The sequence below is a fragment of the Ailuropoda melanoleuca genome, chromosome 14, assembly GCF_002007445.2.
Source record: "Ailuropoda melanoleuca isolate Jingjing chromosome 14, ASM200744v2, whole genome shotgun sequence".
NCBI lineage: Eukaryota > Metazoa > Chordata > Mammalia > Carnivora > Ursidae > Ailuropoda > Ailuropoda melanoleuca.
Window position 1 is genome coordinate 3,878,496 of NC_048231.1, and position 21,623 is coordinate 3,900,118.

The 21,623-nt window shown below is 47.6% G+C and overlaps 1 protein-coding gene across 2 annotated transcripts in view; it reads left to right on the plus strand.

Moving 5' to 3' along the window:
- SLC38A6 (solute carrier family 38 member 6) overlaps nt 1–826 on the plus strand; it is a 79,718-nt gene extending 78,892 nt beyond the window's left edge. For both annotated transcript variants that reach the window (XM_019800086.2, XM_002913032.4), the window contains one exon: nt 299–826. The gene's annotated coding sequence lies outside the window, so the exon portion shown is untranslated. The remainder of the gene's footprint in view (nt 1–298) is intronic.
- The last annotated feature ends 20,797 nt before the right edge of the window (nt 827–21,623 follow it).

Genomic DNA, 21,623 nt, shown 5'->3' on the forward strand with positions numbered 1-21,623 from the left:
ACATGGTAATGCTCTTAATAACCTGGGATTGGGCACCACAAACAGCATTAAAAAAAAAAAAATCCAAACCCTTAATTGTATCCAGGCTTAATTTCTTCCTAACTCACTTTTACCCTGCTTCATCCACTCTGTCAGAGCTACGACTAACAATGGCGGGTCACATACACGCCTAATTCCATCCCTCCAAATTTTGTTTAGTGATCTCTAGAGCCTGTTGGTCATGTAACCTGCTGTGGGGAGAGGCCCCGCTGAGGGAATCTGTGATGCCAGACAGACAAAGGCCCGCTTCTCTCTCCAGGTTCCAGCCCAGCAGAAACCATAGCACCTGAGGATTTGGAGCTGACCCTCTTCCTTTGGAACTTGTGCCCTCCAAAAATGTCTCCTAGGCTGCCTGTCCCTGCATGACCAACTTTGTCACCAGCTGCTGCTTCAGGACTCTGAAGAGTCCTACCTTATGGATGCAAATCAAAACAGCTCAGAATCAAGCCTGGGAATCGAGTCAGAATGGATTGCTTTGCATGGAGGAGCTCTGTCACTGAGTGAAGCCAGCCAAATTCCCCAGGCTCCCCAACCCTCCGGAAATAAGCTTTACAGGGCCTGGAGGCCTGGGCCCAACAGGGTGGGCGTGATTTGAATATTCACTGCCACAGCTGCCTCGGCCCAGCGGCCCAGCGCTGGTCACTGCCATAGGTCTCGCTTCATTTTACTGCCTCAGAATCCCCCTGTGCATGTTAGTGGTTAATACAGCAGCCAGGAGACGCCAGACAGCTCTCGGCACCTGGTTCAAATTTAAGGCTCATTTACACATGATGTCACACACGCATTGTCAGCGCAAGGGAGGTCAGGATGGTTCATTTTGGGAAGGTTCGCATTGTTGAGTCTTTACAACACTCACTGCTATTAATGCTTTAACCATCTGACTTGGATTTCGGTTTTCTGGCATGAGGTAATCCGAGGCAGTAGATTTATATGCTGAACGGGAAGCCAGCACTGGTGGCGAATCACGCTGGTTTGCAGATCTGCACCTCTGGAGCCTTGGGATGGAATTAGAGGGCCACATGGCATGTAGCAAATCACGGAGGTTTTGAGCAGAAGGGGAATTAGCCAGACCTGGAAGCTGGGGCTGTGAGGGGGTGGTTGCCTGACGTGGGAGGCTCGACTGAGGAGTAAAAACCAAAGTAAGTTGGACAAGGGTCTGAGCCCAGAGGCTGGGGGATGACTTTCCTTTGGCCAGTGTTTTGGGGTCATTGCTTGACCCATCCTTTTGTTCACCATCCACAGACATTCCAAACCCACCTTCCCAGGCCCAATTCAAGTTTCTATGTCCCGCCAAGCCTTTCCTGACCACCCAGCCCATGGCGATTCTTCTCCTGAATCCCTAAGTACTTTTGTCAATAAAATAAGGCAATTGCTGAGTATTTAATTTGTGCTACTTGTTCATTTTACTCTCACAGCAATCCGATGCCAAAGGCACTATTATTTCCGTTCTACAGACGATCAGATCGCTTCACAGAGATTAACTGGCCAAGGTCGGAGCCGGTCAGAGTCAGGATGGAGGACGGATTCCCAAGGCCAGTTCTGAAGCACTGAGGCAGGCTACAGAACCGTGGAGAAGTGTACCACTTAGCACAGCCCGGGCGAGGCAGGGTGGGCCTCGGGGAGCCGCCGCAGAGGAGCACGCGGTAGTGCTGTGTCATCCCCCACGCGCGCATGCGCTCTTTCTGTTCCTCGGCTGGCAGTAATGGCGGCGCAGGGACCACCGCTTATGCTTTTCTGAACCCGCTGACCGCCTTGCACAGTGGCCCCTGGGTCTGCTCCAACGGATGAATGGATAGACGGATGGAAGGATGGATAAATGGATGGATAGACAGATGGATAACCCACTCCACCCTTGTATATGCAGTGTCCTGCCTAAAGCATATTAAAATGTTGAGATCTTGGGGTGACCACCACCATCACTTGCTGTTGACCCCTGGCACATGGCTAAAACAAGAAAACTATTACATCTGCAATAAGAGTCTCCTTACCTTACAGAAGTTCAGAGTATGTCCCTCAGTCCTGCCAACTGCCTTGATTTAGATTTTGGACCGAGGCCTGTTGCCATGGGTCCCCCCAGTGGGCTTTCTCATTCTGTGAGCATCTGTTTTAGTCAAGCAAACAAGCATTACAATGGGGATAACATTGGCTCTGATGGCAGCTCACTGAGGGGCACATATCCAGGCCCTGAGAGTCCAAGAAAGGGTTCTGGGAATGGATGCCCCTCTTGAAGAATAAGTAAGAGTTGGCCTGTGAAAAGGAGTGTGGAGGGCACTCCAGGTGAGGGAGTGGCACAGGTAAAGGCCTAGAGGCGTGATCAGATGCAGCCATGAACATGATCAGATGCAGCCATGAACACACCTAGACTCTGACTGGAAGGGCTCTGAGAAGAGGGTGGAAATGCCGGTCATCCCTGACCCTTCTCTGCTTAAGTAATGTACACCCCTGGCCCCAACCCTAGAGAAGACATCTCCGAAGACTGTTTTCTGGGGAAACGTCTCCTCAGAATGACCCTATAGACATAGTTGTTTTCCCAGTGTTCTCTCACTATTGAACATACCTAGGAATAATTGAAAAACCAGGCAATTGGATGTGCCTCTTGTAAATCACCATTGCTTCAGAGCAGACTTTAGTGTTCAGTTTGTAAGCCATGCCGAGTACCTCATACTTGCCCCTTGACCCTTTCCCACCCTGCTTTCAGTCAGGGAGGGGGACCCCTGTGGACTGTGTCAGTGGGTTTGCTTGCCTCTGGCTTCCCATTGGGCTCAGCCAAAGAAAGACAATTGTGAGAAGTCAGAGAGGAGAGGAAAGTGACATCAGGGTAATCACCCCTCCACACCCCCTCTCTGCCAGACCATCTTAGCTGCACCTCTCTTCCAAAGGTGCAACTCCTATCATTTGGCCCTCTCCATGTAGCCATTCTTGCTGGGGGCTTCCTCTTGGCCCCTTCAGTCGTAGTGTAATGATAACTACCTCTCCTTCATTGTTACTAGCTGTTATGGGCTAAATTGTGCCCTCTCCCAAATTCATATGTTGAAGCCCTAACCCCTAAAACTTCAGAATATAACTGGACTTAGAGATAGGGCCTTAGAAAAGGTGATTAAGTTAAAATGGGGCCCTTAGATGGGCCCTCATCCAATCTGACTGGCGTCCTTATCAGATTAGGGAACTTGGACAAAGAGACACCAGGGATGCCCATGCCTGGAGGAAAGACCATGTGAGGACACAGTGGAAAGACGTTCACCCATCTGCAAGCCAAGGAGTGAGGCCTCAGAAGAAACCAAACCTGCCAACACCTTGATCTTGGACTTCTGGCCTCCAGAACTATGAGCAAGTACATTTCTAGTGTTGAAGCCACCCAGTCTGTGCTGTTTAGTTACGGCAGCCCTAGCGGACTCGTGCACTGGCCGGGCGGGTACTTCACTGGTCCTCAGTGATTTCCTTAAACCTTGCTTATTACATCGTGTAAAGTTTCTTTTCCACACTTTCCTTTTGAGCACATCATCTGTTTCTTGTTTCCTGTCTGAGAGACAAGCCTAGACTCCAACAGGACGGCTTAGGGACAAGGGCGAGGACGTAGGTTGCAGAAAGCAGCTCGCCCGTAAACTCCCGCCGTCGTGTGAACGCACAGGCACTCTAGCGCTGCTCCAAGAGATCTCTCCTCCTTAGGAGCCGAATGCCTGTGTTAGTCACTCCCTGTGAGCTTCGATTTTCCCATCTGTGAAGCTTAGATAACGGAATCTACCCCTTTAGGGATATTTTGAGGTGAATGTGGGATGCAAGTATGAATTAACTGAGAGTCTCAGACCCTATGAAGAAGCAGTGCTCTTCTACGGCGTATCTGTAAACATCTCTTCGATAGATAAGCACAAAGCACTGAAGTCTTCGAAGGCAAGAACCTGGTGATTTTCACTTTGAAGGGCAGCCCTGAGTGTGGTACTTGCTCAGCTGCCCCTATGAGCTCTTCGCTAAAAAGAAAGAAAGAAATCAACTGTTCCTTTTCAACACTGACACAGACCCCATACATACAACAGGTGAGTGTGTGCCTCTCTTTGCCCTGTCCCTCCTTTTTGTTGGAGAGTCAAGGCAAACGAACCAGCTAGAAGCCAGAGCAACTCAGACCCCTGAAAAGGTACGAAGTGTGGAGTGGGAACACATGGTATCTTCTGGATCCCGTTTTCTATTGCCAATGAACGTGGCTTCTCAACCACATTATCTTCACCTGGCACAGCTGAAACAATGTCCACCGGCCCCAGCCCCCAGATGCGAAGTGGGAGTTCCTGGCATTACACGTGGGGAAGCTGCTAGGATGGGGGCCAGTCCCAACCTCCCAGATGACAGCCGGGAGGACACGAACAGGCACTGGAGACTGAGACAGAGCCTGGAAATTGAAGGGACCCAGGGGGGCTGCTTGCGTCCTCATTGCCCTCTCTGCAAGCTGGACTCCCTACTGACCCCTCCCAGCGTGGGACCTCGGACCTCGGCTTCCTCCTCAGCTGGACCTCTGGCTCTGCACAGGGGAGGCCTGGCTCCTGGAAGGAAGCTCCCTCCAGGCCAACGGGAGCACGTCCGTGCTAGTGTGGCTGACTCTGAGGCATTCCTGTGAGCATGAAAAGCACATTGAGGAATGAAATGGCCCTCTGGGCTAGCCAGGTGAGAACCTAATAAAAAGCTCAAGATGCAGGCATCTAGAAGGAACGTCACCTCCACTCTTACTAAAGCAGACAAAGAAACTCCAGACAAACTACAAGTTTACTCATTGTTTTGGACCCATCCAAGAGCTGAGGTTACAGGGCAAGCAACTAGGCTGGAATCTAAGAATCCGTGGGGGCATGTGGAGAAGTGAAGGCCACGAGCCCTTGCCTCCCTGGGTGCAGATCTGGCCAATAGGAGCCACCTGGAGTAGGTGAAGAATTAGTGGAGAATGAGTGTGGGCTGGTGAGGGAGTGTGAGCCCGTGGGGATGTAACAGTTTAAGTCTATTTGCAGGCTTTTCTCCATGAAGCCCATCAGGTACTCACAGAAGACTGGCCCAAGTCCTGAGAAAGAATCCCTCTGTGGGGCAGGTCTGGGGAAGGGAAAAACAGTCACTGCGGAAGGACCTGACACCTTATCTTCCCAGCCCTCCTTGCCCCTTCTGGAACAAAAGCCTTCATCTGCAGGAGATCGGGCAAAATCTCGTTTTCCTTACAGCACTGATAAAACTGAGGGAAGGAAACAGAAAAACAAAAACCAAAATCCTCCACCCTAACCAAGGCGCAAGAATTCAGAAAAAGAAAACTAAAACTTTACTGCCCACAGATGCAGTCTACAAGAAATGTTGAAGTTCTTCAAGCAGAAACATGTATGGAAACAAAGATACGAAGAGCACTGAGAATTGAACAATTGAAGGTAAAATACATTACAAATTTTTCAATTGTTCTAAAAAGACACGACAAGAGTAAAAATAGTAACGATGTATTTGTGTTTAACAATGCTGTTCATATGGTAGAAGACAATTTATAATATTGAACTAGTTTTGCTTTCTCAGGATAAACTCCATTTGTTTATGATGTATTATTCTTTATTTTTCCACCCAAATTTCCACTTTTCTAATATTGACATGAGCAATTTTATCCATTTATCATTTACTTGGTGTTTATTCCCTGTATTCTTTTTATATATCTCTAATTTTTTGAAGGATTTCTGCACTAATGTTCATGTGGGACATTAATAGTTTTTTAAACTGTCTTTGCTTTTGATGTCAGGATAATGCTAGCCTCATAAAATGAGATGTTACCCTCTCTTCTATTTTCTAGACTATATTGCATATAATAGGTGCTAATTTCTTTTCTAAATGTTTGATAGAATTTTCCAATGAAACCATCTGGATCTTTCTTTAGGTTTCTTTATTGTCGAAGTTTTCAGACGTTTGTATGTATAATCCAGTTCCAGCAGTTTGAATATAATGCATCTTGGTGTGTTGGCTTCTTTATTCATTTGTATTTATCCTGCCTGGGGTTCTCAGCCTGATGTCTTTCATTAGTTTTGGAAAACTTTGACCACTATCTTTTCAAATATTTCTGTCTCATTTTTTCTTTTTTTCTTTCTCTCTTTTGCTCTTTTTTTTTTCCTCCCCTTCCTCCCTCCCTCTCTCCCTTCTTTCCTTCCTTTTTTATTTTCCTCTCTTTTTAGAATTCCAGTTAGAGTGTTTGATACTGTTTCACAGCTCTTGGATTCTCTGGGCTTTTTTTTTTTCCCTCTTTGTGTTTCAGTTTGGTTATTTCTATTAACCTACCTTCAAGTTTACTGTTTCTATCCTCAGCTGTGTCTAATTTATTTTTGAGCCTATCAAAGGCATTCCTCATCTTTACTATGTTTTTTTTTTACTTCTGACATTTCTACTTGATTCTTTCTTTTGGTTTTCATCTCTTTGATAAAAATTTTGATGTGTTCATACATATTCATCATTTCCACTAGGCTTCTAATATGTTAATATATTATTTTAAATTCCCTGTTTGATAATTCTATTTGGATAGTCTCTGAGTCTGGTTGTGTTGATTACTTTGTCTCTTGACTGTGGGTTTTTTCCCCCCCTTGCTTTTTTATGTTTCTCCTAATTTTTATTGATGCGACACTGTGTGTAGATCAGAAAGCTAAGGTAAATAGTATTTGTGCTGGGGAAATAGGCATTTACCTTGTTCTGTTAGATTGAGTGAATATAGCAGGATTTGAGCTGGGCTTGGGTTTTTTTTGTGTTTTGTGTTGTTGTTTTTGTTTTGTTTTTTGCTATGATTATATTCAGTTTATGACCAGATTTAAATTCTTTCAGCATTACCTTATGTTTATGATCATGACTGGGGCATCAGGGGGTTTTTCTCTGTGTTCTTTCTTCAGCTGCAGATTTCAGCCTTCACTTTGTATCTCTGCCTCAGAAAGGTTCTTTCTCCAAGCTCTTGCCCCCAGCCTGTGGGGCAGGCTGCTGTTACTTGTTACTGGGTGCTGGGAAGTGTGGGTGGGTTTCATCCTGGTGCAGCCCCAGCCTGGCCCTGTGTATCTGAGTCTCCAGAGTGGGGCTTACTCAGAAATTCTGCCCTTTCTCCCTGTGGCAATTGAGCTATGTCTTCTGTCTTATGCAGGAGAATGTGTCCTGTCCCTTTCCCACTGATGAGAGAATTCTTATAGGATCTTGGGCCCATGACTGTTTCCTGCCCCTCTTCTAGGAATAGAGGATTTTTTTTTTCTTTTCTTTCTTTTCTTTCCTTTCTTTCCTTTCTTTCCTTTCTTTCCTTTCTTTCCTTTCTTTCCTTTCTTTCGTCTCTTAGCCTCTCCCACCAACAATGGGTCTTCATCTGTGGCCCAGTGCAGCACAGTTTACTGCCTTTCCCCAGTGGCTTAAGGGGGAAAGGGTCTAGGTATAAATCCTTGCCTTTCCTGCAGCAGTGCTGCTTCCCTTCCACAGCCCTGCACCACAGAGGGGGGTGTCTTTGGTCTCTTACCCTACTTTTAATCCTTTCTCAAGCAATGGGTGGAGGCCTCTGATGAAAGCTAGCAAGTGGGTGTAAATTCCACTTGTATTTCCAACTCCCAGGGGTGCTATACTCTCATGCTAGCCCACTTTTAGCCTTTAACAATTTATTACAATTTTTAGCTGAATTCTTCTTCTTCTTTCTTCTTCATATGGCACCTGGTTCATGTTCACAACCACAAGAAAGCCCTTGCTTATGTCCCATCTCTTCTTGGAGGGGCTGTCATTCCATAGATTTCAGGCATTTTGATTCTATATGAGCATAGCTTTCTGATGGGTTTAAGGAAATTTATGGTTTTGTAGTTTATCTGACTTTCTGTGCTTGTGAGGATGGGAAAGGCACTATTTTCAGCTTTTGACACACTGGACAGAAGTGGAACTCATGTTTTCATATCTAATTAAGCATGTACCCTTTCCTTTTCCTTTCAAAAATCTTTGTTGGCTATTCTCCTGCACTTATTCTCTTAAATACATGTTAGAATTGTTTTGTCAAGTTTCTCATCTCCCAAACTCTCCAAAAAAAAAAAAAATCTTTTCTGATTGAAATGGTGTTAAAATATGTAGACTAATTTGGGTCCCAGATAGTGTTGAAACTCCCATCCCCATGATCTGAACATAGCAGCCAAAGCAGGTGTTGTGATTGGAAGAATGCTCAAAGGCCAGCCTGCCTTGAAACTTTGCCCGTTTGCTCTGGTGCCTTGAAATTCCAGCATTGGAGGTAAGAGAAATACAGAATCTTAAGGGACTAAAATTCATGCAGTTTGCCTTGGAAGGACCAGAATAATAACTAATTTGCAACTCTCACTCCACTTACAAATTAAGACCATGGAACTAGACAGAGTTTTGTGTGATTTGAGTGAGTATATGAATGTGTGTGTAAGGAAGGGAAAGGGATTCTGTTAAGGACATGGGAGCTGGAGGGGAAATTACCGAATCTGGAACTGAGAGTACCTGAGTGGTTGAAAATCAGAATGCTCAACCTCCTGGTGGAGGAGGGCAATGGGAGGGAGAGCCCTCGACCACCTTTGTGGTCCTCCCTCTTCAAGCTGGCCACAGAGGAGAGCCAGAGGCAGGGCAGATGAGGCTCCCTGAAGCACCTGGGCCGGACCAGGCAGTGCAGACTACCGAGAGGGTGTGTAGAGGAAAACGTTCTCCAAGGAACCAGCAATTACCACACCTATTGATTTGTGCTCCCAAGGCCTTTACAAATAGGAATCTCTTGGAATCCTCTGAAACAAACCATCAACTGTTTCAGAAAGAATTTTCCAGGAGGGGGAATAAAGACAAAAATTCCAAGAAAGAAAAAAAAATTCTTGATGTTTTCCACAGACTGCTCTAGAAACAGAAGGAGTGATGTGACCCAACACAAGGTGATGATCCTTGGTTGACCCAAGACATTTCACAGACTGAAAGCCCAGAGCCACACAGCCCACACAGACACCCCCAGGTGGACCTCAGTTCTGATTTTTTAAGATGCACCATTTTTGTAAATTAATATTAAATTTTTAACCAATTCCAGCACCTCATTAAGGAGGGCCCTGTTCTTTGCTAAACTCTTCCGAGGGAACCTGCTGGGTTTGAGTGTAGGTGTCAGCAAACATTTCCCAGTGTGCTCTGATGGGGAAATATTTATTTTGTAACACTCCTCCATGCCCCCAAACACAATTCTGTGACATGTTTTATATGACCATCGGGATTTGGATTAAGATTTCATATCCATAATGTACCTAATATTGAGAAACACTGTTTTAAATGTGTTTTTTTCCTTTGGCATGGAGAGGGTGCTGCATCCTGGAAAAGTAGGGCTTCGTGGGAGTTTCTCTTTAACCCTGAGGAAAAATAATTTGGGAACACATACGACTGTATTTTGTTTGGGATCCTGAATCCTGGAAGTTCTCTGAAGGAGACAAATGGGTATGTGAAATAGTTATTGGCTACACAAATCGGTTTCACGATGGCCTGTAAATATATACATTTTCTATCTCCAAAGCTCCTATGCCTTTACTAAAGCTGCTGCTGTGTCTGCTGCTGCTTCTTCCTCCTTTCCTCTTCCTTTTCTTCCTCTTCCTCCTCCTCTTCCTCCTCCTCTCCTTCCTTTTCCTCCTCTTATTCTTCCTCTTCCTCTTCTTCCTCTTCCTCTTCTTCCTCTTCCTCTTCTTCCTCTTCCTCCTCCTCTTCTTCCTCTTCCTCCTCTTCTTCTCCCTCTTCCTCTTCTTCTTCCTCTTCCTCTTCCTCTCCTTCCCCTCTTCCTTTCCTTCTCTTTCAACACAAAAGACTTTCCACAGAGTCATTTTCTGCTTTGGAAGGATAACATTTAGAGCAAGGTATAAAGGATCTTTGCCAGAGTAATTACCATTTAAGGCAAAGATCTCCAAGATTTTATTTGGACCTGAAGATGCTGGCACAGTCTGTGCTCTGTGAACATACGCCACTCTCATCCAGCAGCCATGGGAAAGCGGCCGCCCTCCTAGGCAAGGCTGCAACATTAAAATCAATCACATGTTCTAAAGGGTGAGATGTGATTATCCACTAAGAGAAGGCTGTATTGGGAGAAGCCAGAGGAATGACAACAGCTCACTGAGCCAGAACCCAAGAAGGGGTCCCAGCCCTTTTCATGGTCCTCTTTTATGTGTTAGAAAATGTCCCTGTGGGCATCTTCATGGCTTGGGTGCCACGATTCAATGTCCACAGCCCAAGGTGAGCTTCTGAGCAGAGGGATCATTTGCATGGCTGTTGCATCTGGAACACATGGCAGTTCAGCCATTTGGTCATGAGGAGGAAGGGTAGAGATGTGTGTGGCCAAGACAAAACTTGGACTAATGTTCATAAGACCAGCCAACGAGCCTCTGCATTAATTAGTGTCCTGCTGGTAGTTCTGTTAAGAAGGACTATCATTTGTCACTAAAATAAGACCTTTTATTCGAAGATGATTGTTTTTATAGAATAGTAACGCAATGAAACTGGTCAGCAGGGGATAATTTTTATATATGCACTAGCAAAAATAAAATTCATTATCTGATACATAAACACAATAGGAAAGGTAGAAGTGTAAGTTCAAATATCAGTACATTGATTCATGGTCTGTGCAGTATAACATTTGGTTAGAGGAACGACAGGTAGAGGGCATAGTTACTGGCCAGAGTGTCTGCCTCATCAACTTAGGAAATACGTCCCTCCTCCCACATACTGTTTTCATAAGTTACTACAATGCCTTCATCCACCTCTAAGCCAAATATCTTTTACTACTTGTCACTGTGTAAAAATTTAGTACTACTTTTTATCTTCCTTCTCAATGTGTAAGCAGTGACACTTCTTTTTAGGCACCTACATTTATGTTGATCTCCAAGGTAGAAAGGAAAAAATGATTCTGTTATTTTGGAATTTGGAAATAACTCTCCATGTTTATCTTCTTTCTGTAACTTTCACAATTTTATAGCTTCTAATCACATTTTCTTTCATCCTTCATCTTTCCAGGAAAAAGAACTTTTTTTTTTTTTGGCTACATAGAAATTATTCCATTTTCTTGACCATATTATTGCATTTCTTTGGATCTTCTCCAGCTCCGTTTTGCCTTCCCAGCAAAGAGATGTTTTTAAAAAGCACTTATTTGGGAAATAACATCAACATGGTTTATTATTTTTCTTGCTTCATTAAACACCAGTTTGCTGTACTAACAGTTGTCAGTAAAGCCAAAAGTTAGTTAAGTAAGTAAATAGTTTAGTTTAAAAATAGAAGTGTTGACACAGGCATAATGTATTAATTTGCTAATCCTTTTGGGACTCATATACACGTAACTAGTTTTGTAGACACTCCTATAACTTCAGAAGATCCAAGGTGATGATAGAATTATGTACCCACCCTTAGCTATCAGTCAATGATCAATAAATTGGTAAATTATGAGTGTACTGATACAAACAACTCAATATGATTGTGGAGTGTGCAAGTTCATTAAGGTTCCCACAATTGAGCAGCTGGAGAAAACTCTCAAACATTATCTAGACCAGCCCCATATTCCTCGGTTTGACAACACCTGAAATAGGCAAATCCAACCGTCTTGTCACTCCCACTCCTTTCAGTAGGCACCGACCGTGGCCAGCACTGGGTCAGGCCAGAGGCAGGAAGATCTTGGGCTCGGGTTCTAGCTAGGAAAGTAGATTGATGGCGGGTTTGTGGAGCCGCTGGGTTACTGAGAGGATTGATGCGTTGATGTCTGTGCGCTGCTGAGAGGAGGGCCAGCCATGTAGCGAGGCTTGCCTAAGTTATTATTGCAGTTCCAACATTTTAACTTTGTTTCCCTAGTCAGAAGGAAATGGCCTTTGTAAAAATGAGCAGTGCTGTAGCAGAAGAAGTATGAATGGAGAGTGTTGGGGGCCCAGAGAAAGGGGGGGCTTGGGCCATCTCGGGAAGCTGGGACTGGTCTCAGGAAGAAGTTTAATTTGGGCCTCGGAAGCTGGAGGAGGTTGAGGAAGAGCTTTCCAGGCTAGAGGAACAGCAAGTACTAAGTAGACTTGTTCTTGCTTCGTTTTGAGGCAATGTCCTCGTTTTTAGGGCTTTGGACAGCTAGAGACACCGATGAGAGATGCCCCGATAAGAGACCGTCTGTTTTGAAGGCCGGTAAATCATCCATAATAACACTTCCCTTCCACACTGTAAGCTGCCCAGCTCCCCTTCTCTTTCTTCAGGGGATTCATTTTCATCTCTTTTGGTGGAGAGGCAGCTAGGAAGAGCCTCGGCAAAATCACAAAGTAAATACAATAGGTTTGCCTGCCTCCCCTCTCAGCGTGCCGTCTGGTTCCCTGCCTCCCAGGGCCAGCCCTCCCTGTGCCCGCTGAACTCAGGAACTCACAAGCTCATTGTCACGGGAGCCGTCTGGACTTCACGTACTACCTGCATCCGCATGGCAAGCTGGCTGAGAATGTTCTAATGCAGAGGCTCCTAAGAGCAGTGAAATTTGCAAACGTTTTGGCAGCCCCTGGCAAAGGGCTTACTTCTTCTTTTGCTAAGTGAGAATGTTAAAAAAGAAATCAAATTCCTACCTAGCATCATCAATCCTTCCTAAAAGAAAGCCTACTTTAACAACAACAAATAGTGGGAAAGGGAGTCCTTTCCATGGAGCGTAACTGATTTATGAAAAATCAACTGCCTTTATTTTGCCACTGACTGCAATGGTCATTTGGAAAGCACTGTACTAACTAGAGGGGATGGATACCTGAAAGTGGGAAGTCAGACACCTGCAGGGGCCGAGTGGGGACAGACAGAGAGATGGGGTCTTAGTTTGCTTTCCATTTCCACCATCGGGTCCGTCCGTGCCTCAGTAGCCAGGTTTCATCAGCCTCCCGTTCGTGACTGTTATGGGAACCCAGCCTTGGTTGCTAGGAGGGACGGCCCAGACCATCAGGGTCAGGAATTGACCTAAATGGACCTGTTGTTAACGAAGGCCATATCAAATCTCCTTAGTCATCCTTCCCATTTAAAAACATCGTTGAAACCCCCATGATTGACCATGGCCCAGGCCTTGGAGAACACTTTAGTTCTAAATGCCTACTGAAGTTTACAAACCTTCACTGCATCCAGGGAGGTTAATGTGCTTAAAATATTAGACTGCGATGTAAATGCTACTCTGAAGGTAACTGTCACCTTCGAGGCACCTGGCATTTCAGGCCAACTTGTGACACATCAAGTGTCAATAAAGTTTGATTAATCGCAGCAGCCATTCCAGTCCACTATGGACAAGGTCAAAGTGCTAGCATTAAGGAATGAAATATGCAAAACCTGCATTTCTATTTTTGGTCCTGCTCTGCAACGTGGTTTCTAGAATAAATTGCCACTGCACAGCAGGATTCAAGGAAGCAGTGCTGACGGCCTCACTCTTCTTGCATTGTGATGCCCAGGGAAAGACCTGCGTGCTGCTGACTTGTGTCCTGGATGAAAAATGGATTCCAGGTAGAACTGTGACTCCTCATGACTTACTGGAGCTTGCTCAAGAGAAACAGCCATGAGTATTTATTTATAGCTGCGGACTCCCTTTCAGACACACTCCAAATTTATTATTCTTGAAATTGAATTGGTTGTAATCACTGATTATGGAAACATTGAGCAACTTCAAGGCGGGCTGGGAGGAAACCTTTGTCATCAGATTCTGCATTAAATCCTGCTGTGTGCCTTGGGCCATGATTTGATCTTTTCATTGTACTTTCACGTCTGAAAAATGGGGAGATACCCATTGCAGTGCAGACTGTGGAAACCAGAGTCAGTGTACGGTTTCAGACACACAGACTCTCAACAAAAGTGCTGGCAATTATTAGCAGTAACTTCTTAGGGTGGGAGGGGAAAGGGCTCCTTTGGCATTTCCTTCCCTGTCTGGGACAGGGGTGCGGTTTTGGGGGGTGCTGGGAGACTATGGTCTCTTTCATTGTTCTTGTTTCTAAGAACATTTCCTCCTGCTGCCATCACTTAGGGACAAGATGGCGACCTCCGAGGGTGGCATGAGGCAGTGGGTGAGAAGCTTGTCCTTGCTCTCAAAAGCCTGAGGCCCTCCCCGACAATGCCTGTGCCGTTAGTGGTTACTCACAGGCACGTGTGTCCTTCAGTTAGGTCGAAAAAAATCCTTGTATGGCCCCCAGCAGGGCACAAAGCAAATGCTGGTTAGTTGACTTTGGAAGCCAGGTTAGCACAAAGCAAATAGGGCTTGGACGAGCTCCGGGACAGCGAAAGCAGTCAGATGAGTAGTTCCCTTTTCCGTGATCGTTCCTGCCTCTTGTTTACTCCATTACAAGAGTGAGTAGAATGCCTTTGCTCATCCAGGCTAAGTTCAAAGACGGGGACATCAAAGTGTGATCTCCTGTTTAATATTAAAGTTTGCCTCTGCTGTTAGTATTGCACTTTGTAAACACTCGGCACTCAATAAATGCTGGCAGACAGATGGAAACACTGAAGCCAACCAGCTGGTCTGAAAGTACTGACTGCCCAGTTCCCAGAGCTGGCTTCTGAGTCTTGGTGTGGGGCACAGCTCTGGCTCAGCCCCGCACCCCCCACTTAGCGCCTGTCAATCTCCTGTCCTCTGTGAAATAGCCGGTTTTTCTCCCTGCTGGGCCCCCCACTTCTCCAGGATTTCCTCAGTGCTGTCTGCCCAAGTCTCACTGCTGTTGGAGGTGTTGCTCAAGAAACTCTGGGACAGGAAAATCTAGTCAGCTCTAGGCAGGCATGGCTACAAATTCTTCACCTCCCTTGCAGCCCCCCGGGGGGCGGGGTGCGTTCTTCTTACCAGGACAACAGTGAGTCTCTGAAGCCTGGCCTGCCAAGGCGCCGGCCCTTTTCCCTCTGGCATAGGCCAGCTCTCATAGTGTCCCCTCCCAAAGGGTAGACACCTATGTGATTGCGAGGAGTCTGAGGAATGGGAAGGGACTGGAAGGGTGAGGGTATTTTCTGCTGAAGCTCAAAAGCCCCCTCCCCTGGGTACAGGCCTGGGTGCCCAGCCCCAGCAAGAAGCTCACCCCGTCCAGGTTGCTTGTGCATTAGTTCATGGCAGCTGTGGTCGCAAAGTAGGATCAGATTGTCCAGTTTTTAATTCTGTGTAATGCTGCCATGAAAATGGGCTTAACTGCTTTTCAGTATGGTCATTATGACTCTCCTAACTTCCCTTCCCCATGAAACCTTGCATGAGTCATGGCTGGAGAATCTCACTCCACCCCACTACCCTGAGAAGCAGAAAGGCTGGCTTCCTGGGGTTTCTCTTCCTGGCAGTAAACCCCGTTGTCCCTGCAGGACTGTTACAAGTGATCCAAGGTTATGGCCATGGAGCCCATAACCTGGCAGGAGTGGGGCTTCTCCTTACCAGCTCCCTCCCCATCCAGGAGAGAAGACGGGTGTCTGCTTCAGATCTCCCCCTTGGGGGAGAAGGGGGATGGAGGAAGACCCCAAGGCCTACCAGACACAGAGGGGGCTGCCCTGGAAAGTCCTCCCTGGCCAGGATCTTCCCTTCCCAAACTTAGGTCTATGTGCTCTCAGGATCACTTGGGCTGTCTTAACTGTGAAGGACGAAAACCCACTTAGGCCTCTGTATTAGTTTCCGAGGGCTGCCGTAACCAAGTACCACAGATGAGGGGGCTTAAGCCGCAGAACGTCATCGTCTCACAGATTTGGAGTCTGGAAGTCCAAAGTCAAGGAGTCGGCGGGAAAGCTTCCTTCTGAGCTCCCTGAGGGAAGGATGTGTCCCCGGCCTCTCTCCTTGGCTTGTCGGGGGCTGTCTTCACACGCCTTCTCTCTGTGAGTTTTTCTGGGCCCAAATTTCTCCTTCTTATTAGGATGCCAGTCATATTGGATTAGGACCTGTGCTAATGACCTCATTTTAATTAAATATCTCTTAAACATCTTCTCTCCAAATACAGTCACATTCTGAAGTACTGGGGCTTATGACGTCCATGTATGAATTTTTGCGGGGATGCAGTTCAGCCCCTAACGGCCTCCTAAGCAAAAGCTGATTTTAAGGATGCTCACAGCCCTGAGCTGAGGTGGGCCGATGTGAGCGGCAACTCCAAGGAGTTTTTCCTTTCTCCATCTCTCTCTCTGGCCTATTTCCTCCAGGTGAAGTCGGGTGTTTCTCTTATGCACACTCCTAATGCCCCTTTGTGTCTCTTATGGAATTTCCTGGTGCAGGAACTAGGGGCATGTCATGAAGTTAGCTAGTCGATGTCTGCCTCCACGCTGGCCTGCAGGCAGAGGGCTGGCCTGCAGGCAGAGGGCAGATGACAGTCTCGTTCTTTGCTGCATCCCAGCCCTGACCCAGGCTTGGCACGTGAAGGTACTTAGCTCTCAGTTTACTGGCTAATTCCTCAGTAGCCTCTGATCTACCTTACCCACATTTCAGAGTCACATTCCATATACCATGTTTCACTTTGTACTGTTTGTACTTTACTAAATGTTCTCCTTTAAAATAATTCACATTTTGTACAAGCAAATTAATTTTATTATTTTTAGAGTGAGAATGTGTGTGCATGAGGTGGGAAAGTAGAGGGTGGGGGTGGGAGTGTGGGGCAGAGGGGGAGAGAGAATCTGAAGCAGGCCCCACGCCCAGCACTGGGCCCCACAGGGGCTTGATCTCATAACCCTGAGATTATGACCTGAGCTGAAATCAAGAGAGCCACTCAGGTGCCCCAAGAAAATTTATTTTTAAAAGAAACATGGTGTCCTAGGTTTGATATGCTACTTACAGGTTTAAATGAATAGATGATAAACACATAACTATCAAAATAAAAGTTTGTGTACCAGTTAAAGTTCTCTCTGGAACCACTGGTGGGCTACCTGTCCTGCTCACATCCTGGAGGGGGATTGTCTACCCAGCTTAGCTGTTGTCAGGTCATATCGAATAGAGTAATGGAAACCCCAGGGAAGCCGACTTCAATAATGGCATTTACCACCTCACACAACTGAGTACTGCAATTGCGAGTATGAAGACTGGCTGTTTTAGGAGCTCAGTTATCTCCTCAGAGACTGAAGTTCTTGCCACCTCTGTGCTAGAAGCTTCAGTGTTGGTTTAACCTCTGGCGGTAGCAAGATGGCGGCAGCATCACGTTGAGACATGGCGTGCAGGGAATACGGGAGATTGTCTCTGTCATTTTCTTTTTCCTAGAAGTCCCCCAGCAGACTTTCCTATAAATTTCATTGGCTAGAAGAGAGTCACATGTGCATTCCTTGGAAAGGGAAATGAAATGACCAGGTCCTCTGGGATAGAGAGGATTTTGAGGCGAGGACCACAGGGTCCATCAGATATGTCAATGACTAGCCTATAGACGGGTGGTCATCGAGGCAGGTGCCCACTGTAGGTCCATTCAGTGGCTACCCCATGCCCCAACCCAGCCTAGGTCAAGGGCAGACCATTTCAACCAGAGTCGGGGCAGGGGTATGGCAGGTGCTACAGTTGACACATCTGTGTTCTCTGTTCAGCTGATAAGTTTCTGTGCCTTCAAGCTCTGCCTGGCCTCAGGCTCAGCCATCGGCTTCCAAAGTGCTGCTGCCCCCTCCCTAATTCCCCCACACTCTGGCTCGCAGCAGACCTGAGCACACAGAGCAAGCACCCACCCCACCTTGGCCCCTTAATTGGGAAGAGAGACTTTGCCCTGAGTCTGCTTTTGATGGGTCCGGGCCAGACCCGCAGGGCTCATTTTCTCTGTCTCCTGCTGAATTCCCCGGCTGCTCCTCAGCTGTCAGGTTGCCAAGCCCTGAGCGTCTCCTGGCTCCATCTGCAGCAGGAAATGGGCCTGACAATTGTTCTTCCAGAGCCGGTGATTTTTCAATATGTATTTGTGTGGATCCCACCCACACTTCATCTCTACAACCCGGCTCGTGTTCAGCTCTGATTTACTAAGCACGTACTACAAGCCCAGCTTTGTGCTCAGCCCCGCGGGGTGCAAAGGGGAGTAGGCAGGGGAGCTACGGGGGCGAGGAGGGTGTGCGCAGAGGAAGCCTCTGACATGCTCTCTGCTTTGGGGCTTATCCTCTAGCCATAGCGACAGCCACACACTGGCAAAGTGAGATCACCAGCCAGGGTGGCTCAGTTTGGCTACAGGTCACATAAATGGTCCAGATGAAAAATGCCCTGTGGGATCCCAGGAGGGCAAGAGTGACAGGGGCAAGGTGTGTGTTGATTACTCTGTCTGCCCCAGACTCTGGGCACAGAGACTCTCTTTTCCCTGCTGGGTGCCCTGGGAGACATGGCTGTCGACCACATTGACTGGCCCCTTGCCCCCAGCTTCTAGGTGGGCTTTGCCTGTGGAGCCACAGGCAGGAGACGGGAGGGCAGAAGGAAAGGAGGCCTGCCATGTATTCCCCGTTTCCTGCCTGTCTTATTACGATTCTGGTTTGGCGGGTTCCTCTAAAGCCGCAGCTCCTATGGAACACAGGATGGTGTGGCTTCCTGCTGCCGCTTGGTCCCTGGGTCCCTTCTTGGTTTCCCTTAGCCTCCCCCCTCCTCTGAAAATAGTCCCTTTATTCTTCAGAGTTCCTGTGAGTGTGCTGGCATGTGGACTAGTGAACCATCTTAGGAAGTGCCCTGGAAGGAGCAGAGCCTGTAGCCTGGCTTCCGGGCAGCGGCTGAAGCTGGATGGGGGGAAGAGAAGAAAGGGCTTTCCAGGGGAGCGCAGCCGAGCGGGGACTCCAGGGACAGGCTGCCTAGGCAGGGAGTCCTTGCCCGCTGGGCCGAGGGAGTGGGCTTTCGTGTCTTGGGTTGCATGGAGCTACTGGAAGATTCTGAGCTAATGAAACATAAATGTAACTTTATTATTAATGGTTTTGTTTTTTGTTGTTCCTACTTCTTCCCTGTTTCGCTTTGTTGTTTTTGTTGTTTTTTCTTTTCGTTTACTAACAGCTAATGTTTATGAAACGCTTACCTAGGCGTTGAATGTCCACTCCGAAATTCTTATGTTGAAGTCCTAACCCTCCCAGTAGCTCAGAGCGTGACCTTATCTGGGACAGGATCTTCGTGAAGGTAATCAAGTGACAGTAAAGTCATCCGGGGGCGGGGGACATGACTGGTTGTCTTACAAGAAGGAGAAACTTGGACACAGACACACATGGAGGGCAGAGGGCGTGAGAAGACCTGGGAGCAGCTGGCCACGTACACACCGAGGAGAGGGGCCTGGGACCGACCCTCCCTCACAGCCCCCAGGAGGAAGCGCCGCGGCCACTTCCGGCCTCTAGAACTGGGAAATAATTTCTGCTGCTTAGGCCGCCCGGTCTCCACCCCTGGCTGTAGCTGCGCCAGCCAATGATCCGCGTCGGCGTGTGGCGCATGCGCAGGAACAGGCGTTATGGGCCGGCTCTCCCCACTGCCCCGCCTCGCGGGCGATGCCGCCGGCCCCCCTCCGTCTCCGCAGGCTCAGAGCTGGGGTGCTTTTTCCGTGGCTGTTAACGTACTCATTTTTTGAGTGCTTATTCTGCCCCAGGTGTTCTTCTAGGGCTGGAGAGACAAACAGATGAAAGTCCTGACCGTCCTGGAGCGCACTGGATGTGTCTGCATTTGTCTGTCTGTCTGTCTCTACTGGAAGAAGAGCCGCTCCATGACAGTGTGACTGGGTCTGTGCGCCCGTAGCTCCCAGTTGTGTATTTGGCGCTCAGAGGCCGTGACTCAGAAGACCTGAGGGACGTTTAAGAGAGAGGGACACACAGACTTTCTGTGGAATGTCTATTCTGGTTTCTAGCACATCTAAATACCCAGTTAGCTTGAAAGCACTCTGACCTGCCCGTGGTTCGGCAGTGGCCTCCCAAGTGATAGTTCATCCAAGGACCTCTGGCTACTGCGTGAGGAGCCGGGCTCAGCGTTGTCTGGTGCGGCAAGCTGCTGGTTTGATTTGAAGCTCTTAAATACATATTTGCAGCTGCATTCTTTACTGGAGGCAGGAAGGAAAAAGGTTATTAGCTTGCTAGAGGTCCAAGATATGGCACAAAGAAAGCAGATTTTAAATGCTGAGAGGATCCTTCACCCCATGCCTTGGGAATTCTCACGGACATCCCCCCCCACCCCGTTTTCTTCTAAGGCCTCCCTGCCAGTCCATCTTCCTCAGCTTCATCTCTCCTCCAATGGCCCAGGAGCCCAGTCTCTTCTTTTGGGTCACAAGATCAGAAGTATGATCATCTTGACAAAGTGATTACACTTCAGTTACCTTAACCCCTGCCCGACATGGAAGTCCTCAGTCTAAAGCAATGGGGGTGCCAAATGCTACAATGTTTGCAGAGTGGACAATACCAGCCCTGGGGCCACCACTTCTGAAAGGCTGGGAACGCTAGCCTGGAATGATGGCCAGTCCCCAACATGAGACCCTGAAATTAGGGCAGCCAGGCCTGTTGCCCAGGGGTCAAACACCCTCAGGGAGCTCTATGCTGCTCTAGCTCTCTCTCTTTTTTAAAAAAAGATTTATCTATTTATTTGAGCATGCACAAGCGAGGGGAGGGGCAGAGGAAGGAGAGAGAGAATCTCAAGCAGATTCCCTGCTGAGCATGGAGCCATGGGGCTGGATCTCAGGGTCCTGAGATCATGACCTGAGCCGAAACCAAGAGTTAGATGCTTAGCCAACTGAGCCACCCAGGTACCCCTCCAGCTTTCCTTTTCAACCATCATCTCAACAAGACTACAGTTAGACAACAGTTATTTGTCTCTTCTAATAAAATGTGTGAATGATTTGTTCGCTAATTTATATTTTGGAACTAGAGTGGTTTCTAGATTACCTCCATTACAATGCCCTTGTACTCCCTTTTATCCTGATGTGTGTCGTGGGTGGGAGGGGAAGGGTGGAGGCTGGCCAACATGCCAGGAATTGGGCACAGGCGTGGGATGGGCCATGGGAGTGTGCCTGTATGAATGTCACCATCTTGTATGTTGTGGCAGAGAAAGTTGGGACCCAAACCTCTTTCAGGTTGTTAAGAGATGGGCTTCTGGAAGACCCATTAACAGAATGCTTTGGAAACCGGCTTGGAAAATTTGACACGTTGTCACTTTCATCTGCTAAGCAGCTTACAAACATTCTCCCAGTCCTTCCCATGACTCCCTCCAACTTCTTTGCTTCAGCCCGACCGTCTGAATTTTCCAAGTGAGATCACAGACCCAGAGTGGGCTGGCTCCAGGCTCTAAGAGAGTGTCAAGGGCATATGTGAGGTTTGTGGACAGGAGCCATCAGTCTTCCGGAAAGTCACCCATTTCACTCGATCTTTGGTGATAGTCAAAACCTGCCCATCACAAGACAACAAATCCCTGAATTCCTCAGAGCTCCAGCCTCCCGTGTGGGAGCAGTCCCAGTCCTTGCCCTGAGACACCTCCTGGCTCTTTGGGCTGCTGGGGGTGCCAACTTCCTGGGGCTGATTCCTGGTGCCTCTGGGAATGTGGATGAGCTCAGGTCACTTTGCAAGAGTGAAACACCCCAGAGACCAGAGCTGCTTCTCGGACATCCTAGAATGTGCACCCCGACAGGCAAAGCCCAACCCAAAGGGTCATTCTCTTTTCTAAGGGATCTCAGGGGCTGCCTTTGGATTCACCTCCCCTCTGACTTGTTGAGAGCGAAGTCTCTGGTCTGCCCGCCTCCCGCCGTGAGCAG